Genomic DNA, 12,438 nt, shown 5'->3' with positions numbered 1-12,438 from the left:
GATGAAGAAGAGAGGCGGGTCGCTAGTTGGTCAGAGGAGAGTGAGGCTGTGTTGGTGTTGCCCTTGAGTATGGCGTCGTTGTTCTCCACGACAGCGTTGATGGAGAGTTGGAACGTTGAGCGTAGCTGAGTTCAAACACTAGCTAGGATCGTACGTACGTGAATGAGTTCGTGGTGGAGTGCGTTATGCATATCTGAGCTAGGGAAGATATATATAGACCAAGCTGGCTACCTAGCGTGCTGTCAGGGTGGTGGTAAACTAACTATAGACGACGAGCATATATTCCCACACCACATGCATGCACCGTTAAGCAAAGAAAATGCATGACTCGAAGCGGACCGTGCACGTCGACCGGCCGGCATTTCACCTGGTTGTATATATATAGACGCCTTGATCTGAGTATGTATATATATCTTGATCTGAGTCAAATCCTCATTCCACATAACCTATCATCCAGCCTAACATGCATGGTCACCCTCCCCACGTCCAAATACAGATTTTGGCAGTCCCTTGTAACAACACATCCCCACCCTACATCTTTTCATCTTTTCCTCATTTGCAATCATGTGAAAGGATTCGGTATTTGCATCATCTTGGAGCAGCCATATTTCACTAGCTTGATCTCTGGGGAAAAATAGATACTACTAATCTCTACTCCCTCCGTTTCTAATTTTTTTTTCAGATTTCAACAAGTGACTACATACGAAGCAAAATGAGTGGATCTACACTCTAAAATATGTCTATATACATCCGTATATAGTAGTGCATTTAAAATCTCTAAAAAAGATAAATATTTAGAAACAAAGGAAGTACTTCCGAAAAAATCGCTCAGGCCCCGCGTTGCCTATCGGGCGACATGGGCGGTGACCTCCACCTACGGCGAAACCACCCACTCCTCCTCCCTTGCCCCCTCGGCGGCGCGGGGGCAGTTCTCTCCTTCCAGCGCCATCTTGGTGTTCGTGGGGAACCACTCTCGCTGATCTGTGTTCGCCGGTGCCGCAGCTGGTGTGTGGCCTCCTCTGCCGGCTGAAAAAGCTCCTGGAGTACAGGGACCATAGTCAGAGTTTGTGGTTGTCCCGTACATGGCCTTGGTGCGGCAGGCCTCTGGCTTGGCCCTCTTAGATCCAATCTGGATAGGGGCTGCCCACTGCGGCTGCTCGCCAACTAACTCCGCCTAGGTTGTGGAGTCCGAATGCATCGGAAGGAAGCCTCATCCAACGGTGGCAGCTATGCCCAGGTATGTTGCAGCTGCTCTGGTGGTGACGGCTTTGTCCACTGGTGGGCTGCACCCGTGCCGGGGTTTCGACCCGCCTCCTTCACCATTGCGTGGTTGGTTTGGTTTGGGTGCACATCAGGGATGACAGTGATCTGTCTTTCGTGCTCTAGTTCCGCAATATCGGTTTTCAGTCGACAGGCATGGGCATGGTTCTCTTCGGCGAGGTGGTAGTCTGTGGTGGTTTGCTTCGTTGTCGGTGTAGGTCTTTGGTGACTTTCGGCTTGCGGCGATGGCCTCCCTATGGATTGTGGTGACCATCGGAAGGTCATTGTGAGGATTCCTCTCTCTAGACCCGATGGTTGACTTCGACAGGGAGAAGCAAACTATCAACGACGACTTGACGCAGAGGGATGATTGTGCAGTGGCGGCGGTCGCGCATCACGCACACATGTAGCTACTGGGATCATGGAAAAGTGGTGGCGACGACACATGAGTGACTTTGATGGTTGTGCTACTTGAGCACATGCTCTCGAGCTATGGGGTGGAAGCCTAGGTGCAACCTAGTTGGTTATACCTGGCAATGGCGATGTTTTTATGTCGTTACCTTGTTGAAGGCATTGCTCGAATATGCTCAGAGTGGTTCTTCAGGGTGAAAAATCTAGATTCTGACTTTGGGTGGTTGGATTCGGTGACGACAACACTTAAGTGTTGCTCCCTTCTTGAAGGCGTTGTTGTTGAAGAACCTCATTGTCCGTGTGATGTCATGATATGGTCGATGCAGATATGGTCATTAATATAGTTTGTCGACCACGGATCTGATGCTTTGGGGTTTCTCTCTTTTTTTCTCTCGCCTATGCATAGTTTTGGTCTTAGATGACTTTGCTATTCGATGGTGTGTTTTTCTGTGCGTGTGTTGGTGTTGGTTGTGTGCATCTTAACTATGCAGAGGCCGGGTGTATGCTTATTGTGTTTGTATCCTGTTGATGCACTGATTCATTTTCCCACCAGCCCAAGTGATCTATTGAGGAGACTTGACTACGTGTGTTTATCGTTCTTTGTGTATACACAACAGCTTAGGCATCTAGAACACTGGAATACGCGAGCCGTCCACACGCACCCCCTCCCCGGTTGCTCAGCTATGGGCCGTCCCATTTCGTGATTTTCACGTCCCTTTCTCTCATCAGTTCGGGGAAAGTTCTATTACCTTCCCTGAACGGGTTTTACCTTTTTAATGCGTTATTTTTGGTTCTTTGGTTTTTTGTTCTTCTATCATTTTGTGAATTTCCGAATTTAAGGATTTTTGTTAAAATACACAAATAAACTGAACTCCCTAACATTTTATGAACTCACGATCATTTTATAAATATTTGAAACAATTTACAAAAACAGAAACATTTTTTAAAATTTGTGAACATTATTTCAACCAACGAATACTTTTGGCTTTTTAGAATAGTTTTTGAAATTCACGATTTTTAATTGGCAATTTGTTTAAACTTGTGGAACAATTTTTTATATTCAAGGATATTTTTGAATCGGTAAACATTTGTGAAATTTGTAACAGTTTGCAAAATGCAGATTTTTTGAAAAATTATGACTTTATTAGAAATCCAAGATTTTAACAAAATTGTAAATATTTTTCAGTATTCATGATTTTTTTTGGAAATCCCAATTTATTTTACAGACATTCAACACAAAATAGAAAAAAAAATCAAGAAAAACAAATAAATGGCTGCCCCGCCGGCTCATGGGCCTGCACAAAACCGTGCGTGAGAAAGAGTGGGCGCGCGTCTGAAGGAAGAACGCCCCTATCTTGTGGAAGCCTCGCTCAAAGACAGAGCGACATGGGTCGGCCCAGTTGCGCGGGAAGCCACAGCCTCGTTTTTTCACGTTTTCTGTTTTTCTATTTATTTCTTATTTTTGGTTATAATTCCAAGTATTATAAATAAATATATTACAGAAAACAGTTTACATAAAACATTAAAAAATTGACCAATCATTTGATTTTTTAATACATATAGAGAAAAGCTTTCTCATTTATATAAAAATTGTATACCAAAAAATATGCAATTTTGCGTGAAAAAAGTTGATCATGTATTAAAAAATGTTAATCCAAAATTTTGAAAATAAAATCTTAATCAAGAATTGACAAATGTTAATCAGGCATTTGAAAATGTTAAACGGTATAGAAAAAAATATTGACCATGTATCCGAAAAATGTTAAACTTGTATTTGACAAATGTTAAAGGTGTTTAGAAACAATACTGACCATGCATTCAAAAAATATTAAACTTCTTTTTGAAAATGTTAAATATGTATACAAAAATGTTGACCATATATTCAAAAAATGGTAATCTGTTATTTGAACAAAGTTATACATGTATTAAGAAATTTATTAGATATATTACCAAACATGTGTATATAAAAGCAATGAAACCTGAGGAAAAACAAGAAAAAACGATGAAAAGGAGAAAGAGACAAACTGAATCAAAGAAAAACAAAGAAAAAAGAAATAAATAAAAAACAATGAGAACCGAGAAAAGAAATAAATAAAACAAAGAAAAGGAAAAACAATGAAAACATAGAAAGAAACAAAAAGGCGGGGAAAAAACAAAAGAACCCAAAAAACCAGTGAAAAACCGGCTTTTTTTCCCTTAAGTAAGCAGCGCTTCCCGTTATCGAGGAGACCCAGTATCTCCCTCTTTTTCTTCTCTATTTTTTTTAATGGTGCGGCCGAACCGTTACTGTAGACTCTTAAGATGAGAGCTCGTTCCGTGTCGCTATAAGCGAGATATAGTTGCTGCGTTGAAGGACTCGCGTCGCCCTAGAACACGAGGCGCTAGCATAAGGTGCTAGGATTGATTTCCTGATCTAAGTGTAGTTGGGCCACCAAATTCTGGCGTTTGGTCAACTTTTAGTGAGCTCGCCGCGTTTTTGAAAAAACAAAAATGGATTGCTCACTGCGTTACGGCATAGGTGGGTAGAGAGACAAACCCGGCCAGCCGGCCACCGCTGCCACTTTTTTTTATTGTTCATTGTTTTTTAATAGCTCACCATAGGATGAAAAGTTTTACTGGACCACGTGGAATACATGGTGAGCGATCCATCTTTTTTTTATGTGTGAAACGTGATGAGCTCACTAAAAGATGGTATTTTCTTATAAATAAAAGGCTTGGATCGATCATTCCAAGCATCCTTTCATGTATGTCAGATTTTTTTGACTTCTGAATAATAATAAAAAATGACAATTTTATGTGTCAACTTTTTGAGATGGCCCGCTATGTCCGCCAGTGTGACACCGCCCGTTTGGTTAGTTTCCATAGCCGGCGGTTTGGTTCTTGTAGTTACTCGCGGCTTCATCCGGTTATACCCGACCACTGGCTCAAGACACTCGGTTCACTTTCTGGCGGAAAACGTTCTAGTGTATCTGTTTTTTTTAACGCAGTACAGACGCAAGCGCTCATATACACGCGCGTACACTCATCCTTATGAATGTACACACGCACACCCTATCCCTATGGATGGTTAGAGGGACTGTGGTAGTGTAACTGCTTATGAGATGTATAGTGTGACCTTGTTGGCTTCCTGCAAATGAGTTTCTCCAGTGTAATCATAGTGTTGAGACAGAGCAAACTCTGTTTTGCTGTGCAAATGAGTTTGCTGTTCATATAATCAAACAATGCGTCTTGAGCAACTGCTCCATATGATCCACAATGGCAGCACCTGCATCAATCAAGACGGCGAGTACTTCCTCACCTAGTGTTGCGAATATGGCGTGTGGCAGACACGGTATATATGGTCTATGTTCGGCAATACTACAAAGAACATGTCACATTTGGGTAGTAATATACCTCTCAGTTTTTTCAATTTCCTTTGTTTCTCTGTCCTGTTGTTTACAAACACTGCCAAACAACAGGACTTGCATTGACATAGTCGCCCTGTTTAAACCCCTTACGTACTCTGCCAATACTCGGTAGTTCAAAGTTCTCATAGTCAGGGTGATAACGTTCATGATGACCGCCGGCGCCACCAACAGCAGGACGCCAACGTCCCTGTTGTTCTGTTGGTTCTATCCAGCCGTTTGTGGCACTCCTAGTTGTATGCTGGGCATCGGGTTTATGTTGGTTCCTTTATGTAATATACCTGTGTTGGAACATAAGGGGTTTAAACTGTCCAGATCGCTGAGCTACCGTACGTGAAAGTGAAACCACTGCCAGCAACAACCATTGATCAGTTCACAGCTGCGTTTTTGGGTGGTCACTGGTAACGACATTATGCCCAAATACCGGCCCTCGCACACACGGATGCATCCACCTTATTTCGGATGACACGTCTCCGGTTCTATAGTGGGATCTCTTTTAGCTCACACGAGGTGATGGGTGGAAACTATATATTGATTATCCTTCTATTAACATTCCTCTCTTTTTTGGCTCGTGCCCGGTAAATTTGGTTGAAACCGCCTAAAACGAACCATTTTGTTCCACTTAGTGGCTTATGTGATATAAAGTCATCGAAAAAATTGTCTTTCCATGCATTGGCCGTTGGCCCATGCATAAACCATGGTAATCAGGGCCGTATGTCAGCATGTGCAACTGGAGCGGTTGAACAGGGCCCCAAAAATTGGAGGCCCCCCGGCCGCTGGTAATTAAGCTGTTAAACAGAGCATTAAGTGAAAAATGATTGAAATATCGCACCCCAAGGCATCCTACTACTCCCAGTGCCCTCTCTCGATGCATTGTTGCTATTTCAAAAAATCAATTTCACAAGCCCCAAATTAACTAATGGACCCATCGTTTCTTCCCCATCTTGATTCTTTTCCAATTCTCCTCGGGAATAATGCTTCACGATTTCCCCAAAAGAAAGGCATTAATGGCAGCAAACTGGCGTGGTCATGTACTCCAATCTTCTATATATTGGGGAGTTCTCCTCTCAATTCTCATATGCTCTTTTGCATCATTTAGAACCCTGTAGAGATTGGAGTCGCCCCTTGCACTGCTTTGTCACTGACCTACCAATGAACCATCGGATCGGAGCTTCATTTGCAGTCTCGCATGATCATAAACTACAGAGTCCTGGTAAGGTGGTGGCAGTTCTTACACCCAGTTTGTTGTTCTTTCTTGGACTTGTGCATCTGGTGGTGTAATTCCACATGAAAATTATATTGCTGCAGTGAGAACAGACTATACATTTTAATCCCCTCTTTCAAACGCCGGGGCCTAAATTTTGATTCACACGGGGCCTCTTATTTTCTAGGTACGGCCCTGATGGTAATGTTGAAGAAGTTTTGATTTGCCCTCTCACGAACCATCGCAGAGAGATAGAACTCAGGGGAGCTCAAGTCAGAGACCTCCAAACGAAAGATCCTATCCCACCCTTTGCAAGCTTGACTTGGTGTTTTACAATGAAGATTGGGACTACACGGGCTAGTTTTTTTTTTTAAGATTGGGACTACACGATCCCACGCTCGTCTTGGCCAAGCTGCTATGGGCGGGGGTGACGGGCATGGACCCCAGCATGGTAACACTCAGGGGCAAGGAGGCGACGGGGTCAACAAGGTGGTCCTGCCTCAACGCCTGCATGGAGGTGTTCCACGATCCATGTACGGTTTTACGTGACACAAGTGAAACGTCGTAAAATAGAGCAAATTTTGTAGTGAACCCGTCCCAGCAATTCTACATAGCTCATCCCCCCCCCCCCACTTCAAAGATTACTTACGCCACAGCCCGAAGTGGGCTTCACAGCCCAAGAAGGCTTTGCAAAGAGTGACGAAGCCCGATATGTGGAGGATGGCGTTGGGCATAAGGTAGTGGAGTTGGACCCCATAGAACTCTAGAAGGCCCCTAAGAAAGGGATGTATCGGAAAGCCTAGTCCTCGGAGGAGGAAAGGTACAAATCCGATCCGCTCTGCCCCATTGGGTGTGTGGTACTTATCATTGAGCACTCCTTTGTCTATAGCCACCAGTTTGGGGCGGACTAGGGTTAAAAATACCGCTAAAGACGGGTATGGGGGCCCACCACGACTCCCTTATCAGATATGTCGAGGGATGGGACCGCAAAACTGCCAAAGGCCATCAAGAATCTCGAAGGATAAAACTTCGCCTGTAAGGAATCGACCTTAGCATAAATAAACTTCGGACTTGGAGTCCTCAATCAATAGTCTTCGGATCTACAGAGACCATCACTGCTCATATTTACACGTAAGGGCAGAATCCGATGATGAAACTATAAAAGAACCACGGGCCCAGATAAAGTCCTCGGACCTAGAAGACGACATGGATGATAGAACTCGCCTACGAAGCCGAAGACAGGAGATGAAGCTATTCCGACAAAGGACCAACGTCCTCGGCTTGAAGACTGGTTCAGGGGCTACTGACGTGTCCTTTCAATAGTTGGGTGCACACCACATCAGCTCACCATTCATGGGTCGGTCCGAAGACCCACCGACAGATGAAGAATGGGCTGCGCCCATCGTGGCCCTCGGCGTACTCAAGATGGAATCCCCTGAAGACTTGGCGTACACTTCAAGGCGTATTCAAATGATCAGCATGTTATCCCTAGTTGTAGCCGACATACTTGCAACCCTAGATACCCTATGTGCCTATATAAGCCGAGGGGTTTATTCTGTAGAGGCAAGGTTCTAGAGATTAGAGCTCACATACGATCTAGAGGTAGATCATCTTGTACATTGTACTTCATCCACAGTCAATACAATACAAGCAGGACGTAGGGTTTTACCTCTTTGATGGGGCCCGAACCTGGGTAAATATTGTGTCCCCTTTACTTCTTGTTACCATCATGCCAAGATTACCAGCCCCCTACCCGAGATTCGCCAGTTTTTAGCACCGACACCGACCACAAGGAGCAATGGTCTGCTGCCCGCAGCAGCAGAAACCTTCCACTCCATCGGTTGTGCAACAACGGTGACGGCGAGTAGCATCGTCGGCGGGCAGCATCAGCCGCACTGGCGGGGAGCAGGGGGGCGGCGAGCAGCGGCAGCTTCCAGCCATGGCGTCAGGGCAAACGAGAGAGAGACAGAGCAAGGTGGAGGAGAAGAAGCTCAGGTCCCTTCGTCGGCTCCGGCGACGGCGACCATGTCCACCACGGAGAGCCCAATGTTCAGGAGCTCGAGTGCGTGCTCTGGCGCACAAGGACCTGATTGATTTTTTCCAAAACTAACAGGGACCCAATTGCTTTTTTACAAAACAAATAGGGGCATGATCGCTTTTTTACAAAACTTACAGTTGCATGATTGCTTTTTTAAAAAACTTATAGGGAAGTGATTGCTCTTTTAGGAAATTACAGGGGTCCGATTGCTTTTTATTTTTGTAGGGACCGACATGTGGGCTCCACATGTCATAACGGTCAACTGTCGATCCAATATAATAGTGACATGACGGGTGGGCCAGACATGTCATAAGCACACTTAAAACTTAATCGTTCAACCACTTGGGGTTTTTTGGAACAGCCAACCAAAATAGTGGTAGCGTTTTGAGAAATTAAAGAAAGTGGTAGTTTTTTTGTAACCCCAGCCCGAATGTGGTAGTTTTTTGTTATTTGCTCGTCGGAAGTGAGTGAAAGACGTTGGATTTGATACCTTAGGAATTAATACGATGAACGTCCTATTTAAAATATCTGGAGATTCTTCCCCATTCAACACTCGTAACACCACTCGAGTTACCTCATCACCAGAAACACCCCAATTGCTCTGAAAAAATGTGTTGGAAAACCGCCTAGGCAAGGTGCTTTGGTTGGAAACATCTAAAACAATGCTTCTTTTACTTCTTTCTCAGTATAGGTCTCAATAAGCATGCCATTCATAACATCATCCACCTTTGCATGGGACATGGGATAAAACCTCCTCAATGTCCACAGTAGGCTCACCATCACACAAATTCTTATAAAATTCAGCCGCCATAGTTCCTATATCCTCCTAATCAAAACACACCGTTCCATCCTCCCTCAAAATCTGATATATTAAATTTAATGTTTGTGACCGGAGATTCTCAAACAGAGGGATTATTGTAGAGACAATTCCTTATTTAACACCGTCTTAAATTTTCTTTCCCTTTTGACACCCAAAACTTTTTCTTCCTTATGTAACACTAAGTCTAAATGTTGTTCCCTTTGTGATACTTCCATCCATTTTGACCACTAACGGTGTTAAATGAAACCTGAAAAGACAATTGTACCCCTATTGCAACTTGTGAGCAAATTATTCACATGACCAAAGAAGCATTTTTTTTCATGGTTACATATACAATAATCATCGTCTACACCAATGAACCAAGTTTAATTCCAAAATATGGACACAATCCATATCTCGGATTCAAATTCAAAATTTTAGGTTTCAGTTCAAAAATCGGATAGAACCCCCCTGTAATTTGATGTCATATCCCTGCACACAATTCACATATACATAATTCATTACACAATATCAACATTTGCCATAAACATCCAGGTTCGGATCCAAGCACACAAGTTCACATCCAAGCACAACCAGGTTCTCATTCATGAGTCCAAGTCCACACGTACATCAAATGAGCAACACAAAAGTTAAGCCTTCTTTTGCTTCTTGAGCTCATTGCAGGGCTAGCTAGGTTACTTAATTGTTTTCCTTCTGGTGCCCATTGCAGGGCTAGCTGGATTAGTTGTTTTAGCAAGCACTAGCTTTTCCCTTTTGGCCCATTATCTTCACATGATAATCTGTTTGCTCTGTGGGAACATGAATAGGCTCAGGTTGATAAGATCCAGCTCTTGATCTGCACTTGTCCATGTATGATATGTGAGAAAATGGCATTAACTATGCATAATATGTGAGCAAATAAAATCCAGAACTAATGCTTTTAACTATATCTCCCTCGACTTGGGTGTCCATGGCTTCACGCTCTTGCTATTTGAATAATTGGCAATTTCATACATGAGGGAAAAGCTGGATTGCCTCTCATATCTGTTCATCTCTAGCAGTTCATGCTTGTAGAGATCTGTGCTTCCGATGAGGAGCACTAAATTTTTATCTTTGTGGAATTTTTGGGTTGCCGATTGCTGATTGCAGGAGCAGAAGAAGTCATGCATGCTTGCTTGCGGTATGATATGTGAGAAGCTTGTATTTGGGTGGGAACAACAGCCATAAAAACCGTTTCTAATCGCCGGCCTTCAATTGACAGATGCATACATTTTGGCCCAAATGAGCTGAAATTTTTCCACATTAGTACTGGACTAGTGTGTGGGTACGTGTTAGATTTACTGGATTTTGTTTGCTTTTACTAGCAAGCAAATGTTGTAGTTTGAACTAAAATTTAAACAAGGCAACGGAAATCTCTGCAAAAAAGGAAAATGTTTTTAAGAACAAAAAATCACAATCTAAACAATAACCATTAACCCATCACTCAACACAGCTAGTCCTCGTACTTTATAGACTTCTACTACTTTTTTTTAGAAGAGACTCCTACGCCGGAACAATTCGGGCCAGGCGGGAATTTTTCAGACACGGTTGGCACTTGCCCTTGTGGAATTTCCTGACCCTGCAGCCCACGCCGGAACAATTCGGGCCAGGCGGAAAATTTTCAGCCCACCGCGCGGATTTTTCCTGGGCGGCGCCTCGTTTCTAATCCAACCTAACCTCGCACCGCCGTCACTCATCCCCAACGCCAAACCCCTAGTCTTCCAAGTCTCACTCACACCTCCCGCACCGCCGCCGTCCCCAATGCCGCCTCGCCGTCGATCACTCCCCGGCGCCGCCTCACCGTAGCCCGCTCCCCTCCCCTTGCCACGTCTTCCCCTGCCGCTCGCTCACCAACCCCACCCCTGCTGGTCCACATCGCCCACAAGATCTAGATCGTAGGAATCATGTCGTTCGCCGGGGTATCCCTTGTTGCTGACGGCAGGCTTGTGCAGCCACCTTCCGGGGTGCCGGACACCTACTCCAGCACGGCCGGCAGCGGCAGCGACGGCTGGTGGTATCACCAGCTTGTGGTCCAAGATTACTCCCGTGTTAAGGATATGCCCACGGGAGTGCACATCACGGGCCGCTCCTTCACCGCTGGAGGCTATCGATGGGCCTTGAAGTTCTATCCCAATGGTGCCCGTGTGGAGGACGCCGGTTTTATCTCTGTTTATCTTGTCCTTGATGAGGATGTTGCGCGGCCGGTGAAGGTGCATCGGCAGTTTAGTTTGGTCCGTCAGGTTCACATGCAAGAGCTTGCACGCATCCGCGCAACCGACGCATTTGATTTCTCTAGACGTGGTATTGGTTCGGGTCGCCGTCGTTTCGTAAAAAAAGAGGACCTTGAGAAGTCAGAACATCTCAAGGGTGATCTTTTCACTATCCGGTGTGACTTCATCATTGCTGAAGCTGCTGCTACCTTTGTGAAAGTGCCACCATCTAACATAAGCTAGCACCTGAACCATCTCTTGGTGACCAAGGTGGGCACCGACGTGACATTCGAGGTCGGCCATGAGATGTTCGACGCGCACCGGTGTGTGCTCGCGACCCGTTCTGCTGTCTTCATGGCAGAGCTTTTTGGTCCGACGAGGGAGGGCATTCCTACAGCCAGTGCCATACAGATCCAAGACATGGAGCCTAATGTGTTCAAGGCCTTGCTCAGTTTCATCTACACTGACTCAATGCCCAAGATGGAGGCGGAAGGAGAAGCCGCGGCTCAGGTTATGTGGCTGCGACACTTGCATGCTGGGGCGGACAGGTATGATCTCCCACGGCTCAAGTTGATGTGCGAAGAGAGGCTGTGTGGGCTCGTAGATTTGAGCTCGGTGACACCCATCCTTGGTCTGGCAGCGCAGCACTATTGCAGCCGACTCAAAAAGGCCTGCTTAGAGTTCCTTAAAGTCCAGTCTACTAAAGATTTGCGAGGAGTCATGGCGACCAGCGAGTGGGAGCATATAGCTGCAACTGACCCCTCTGTTATGAGCGAGCTCATCGCTAACCTTATCTTGAAAGCATAGTTCGTTGGTTGTAATGGTGTGTTCTCACATAGACTAAAATGTGTCGGTACCTGAACCTGTACGAGGAATCATGCGCTTTGGTCACTTGGTCATTGTATTTTGGAAATTTCAAACTATCAATATGGTTCATGGAATGTCTCACTGTATGGGTACCGCGAGCTGAATGTTTCTGATATAAATCTCTTATTAATCATGCAATCTCCGGCTGGGCGAAATGCCATACCGCCTGTTGTATCTATGTATGATCGAGAAGCTGTCAAATCTGC

At 44.9% G+C, this 12,438-nt stretch overlaps 1 pseudogene; it reads left to right on the top strand.

Moving 5' to 3' along the window:
- Positions 1 to 10,864: 10,864 nt before the first annotated feature.
- On the top strand, positions 10,865 to 12,232 carry LOC123175759 (BTB/POZ and MATH domain-containing protein 3-like; annotated as a pseudogene).
- Positions 12,233 to 12,438: the final 206 nt, after the last annotated feature.

This window comes from Triticum aestivum, chromosome 1D (assembly GCF_018294505.1).
Source record: "Triticum aestivum cultivar Chinese Spring chromosome 1D, IWGSC CS RefSeq v2.1, whole genome shotgun sequence".
Classification (NCBI taxonomy): Eukaryota; Viridiplantae; Streptophyta; class Magnoliopsida; order Poales; family Poaceae; genus Triticum; species Triticum aestivum.
The sequence above is the reverse complement of the archived record's forward strand: the minus strand, read 5'-3'. Positions and strand labels throughout refer to the sequence as shown.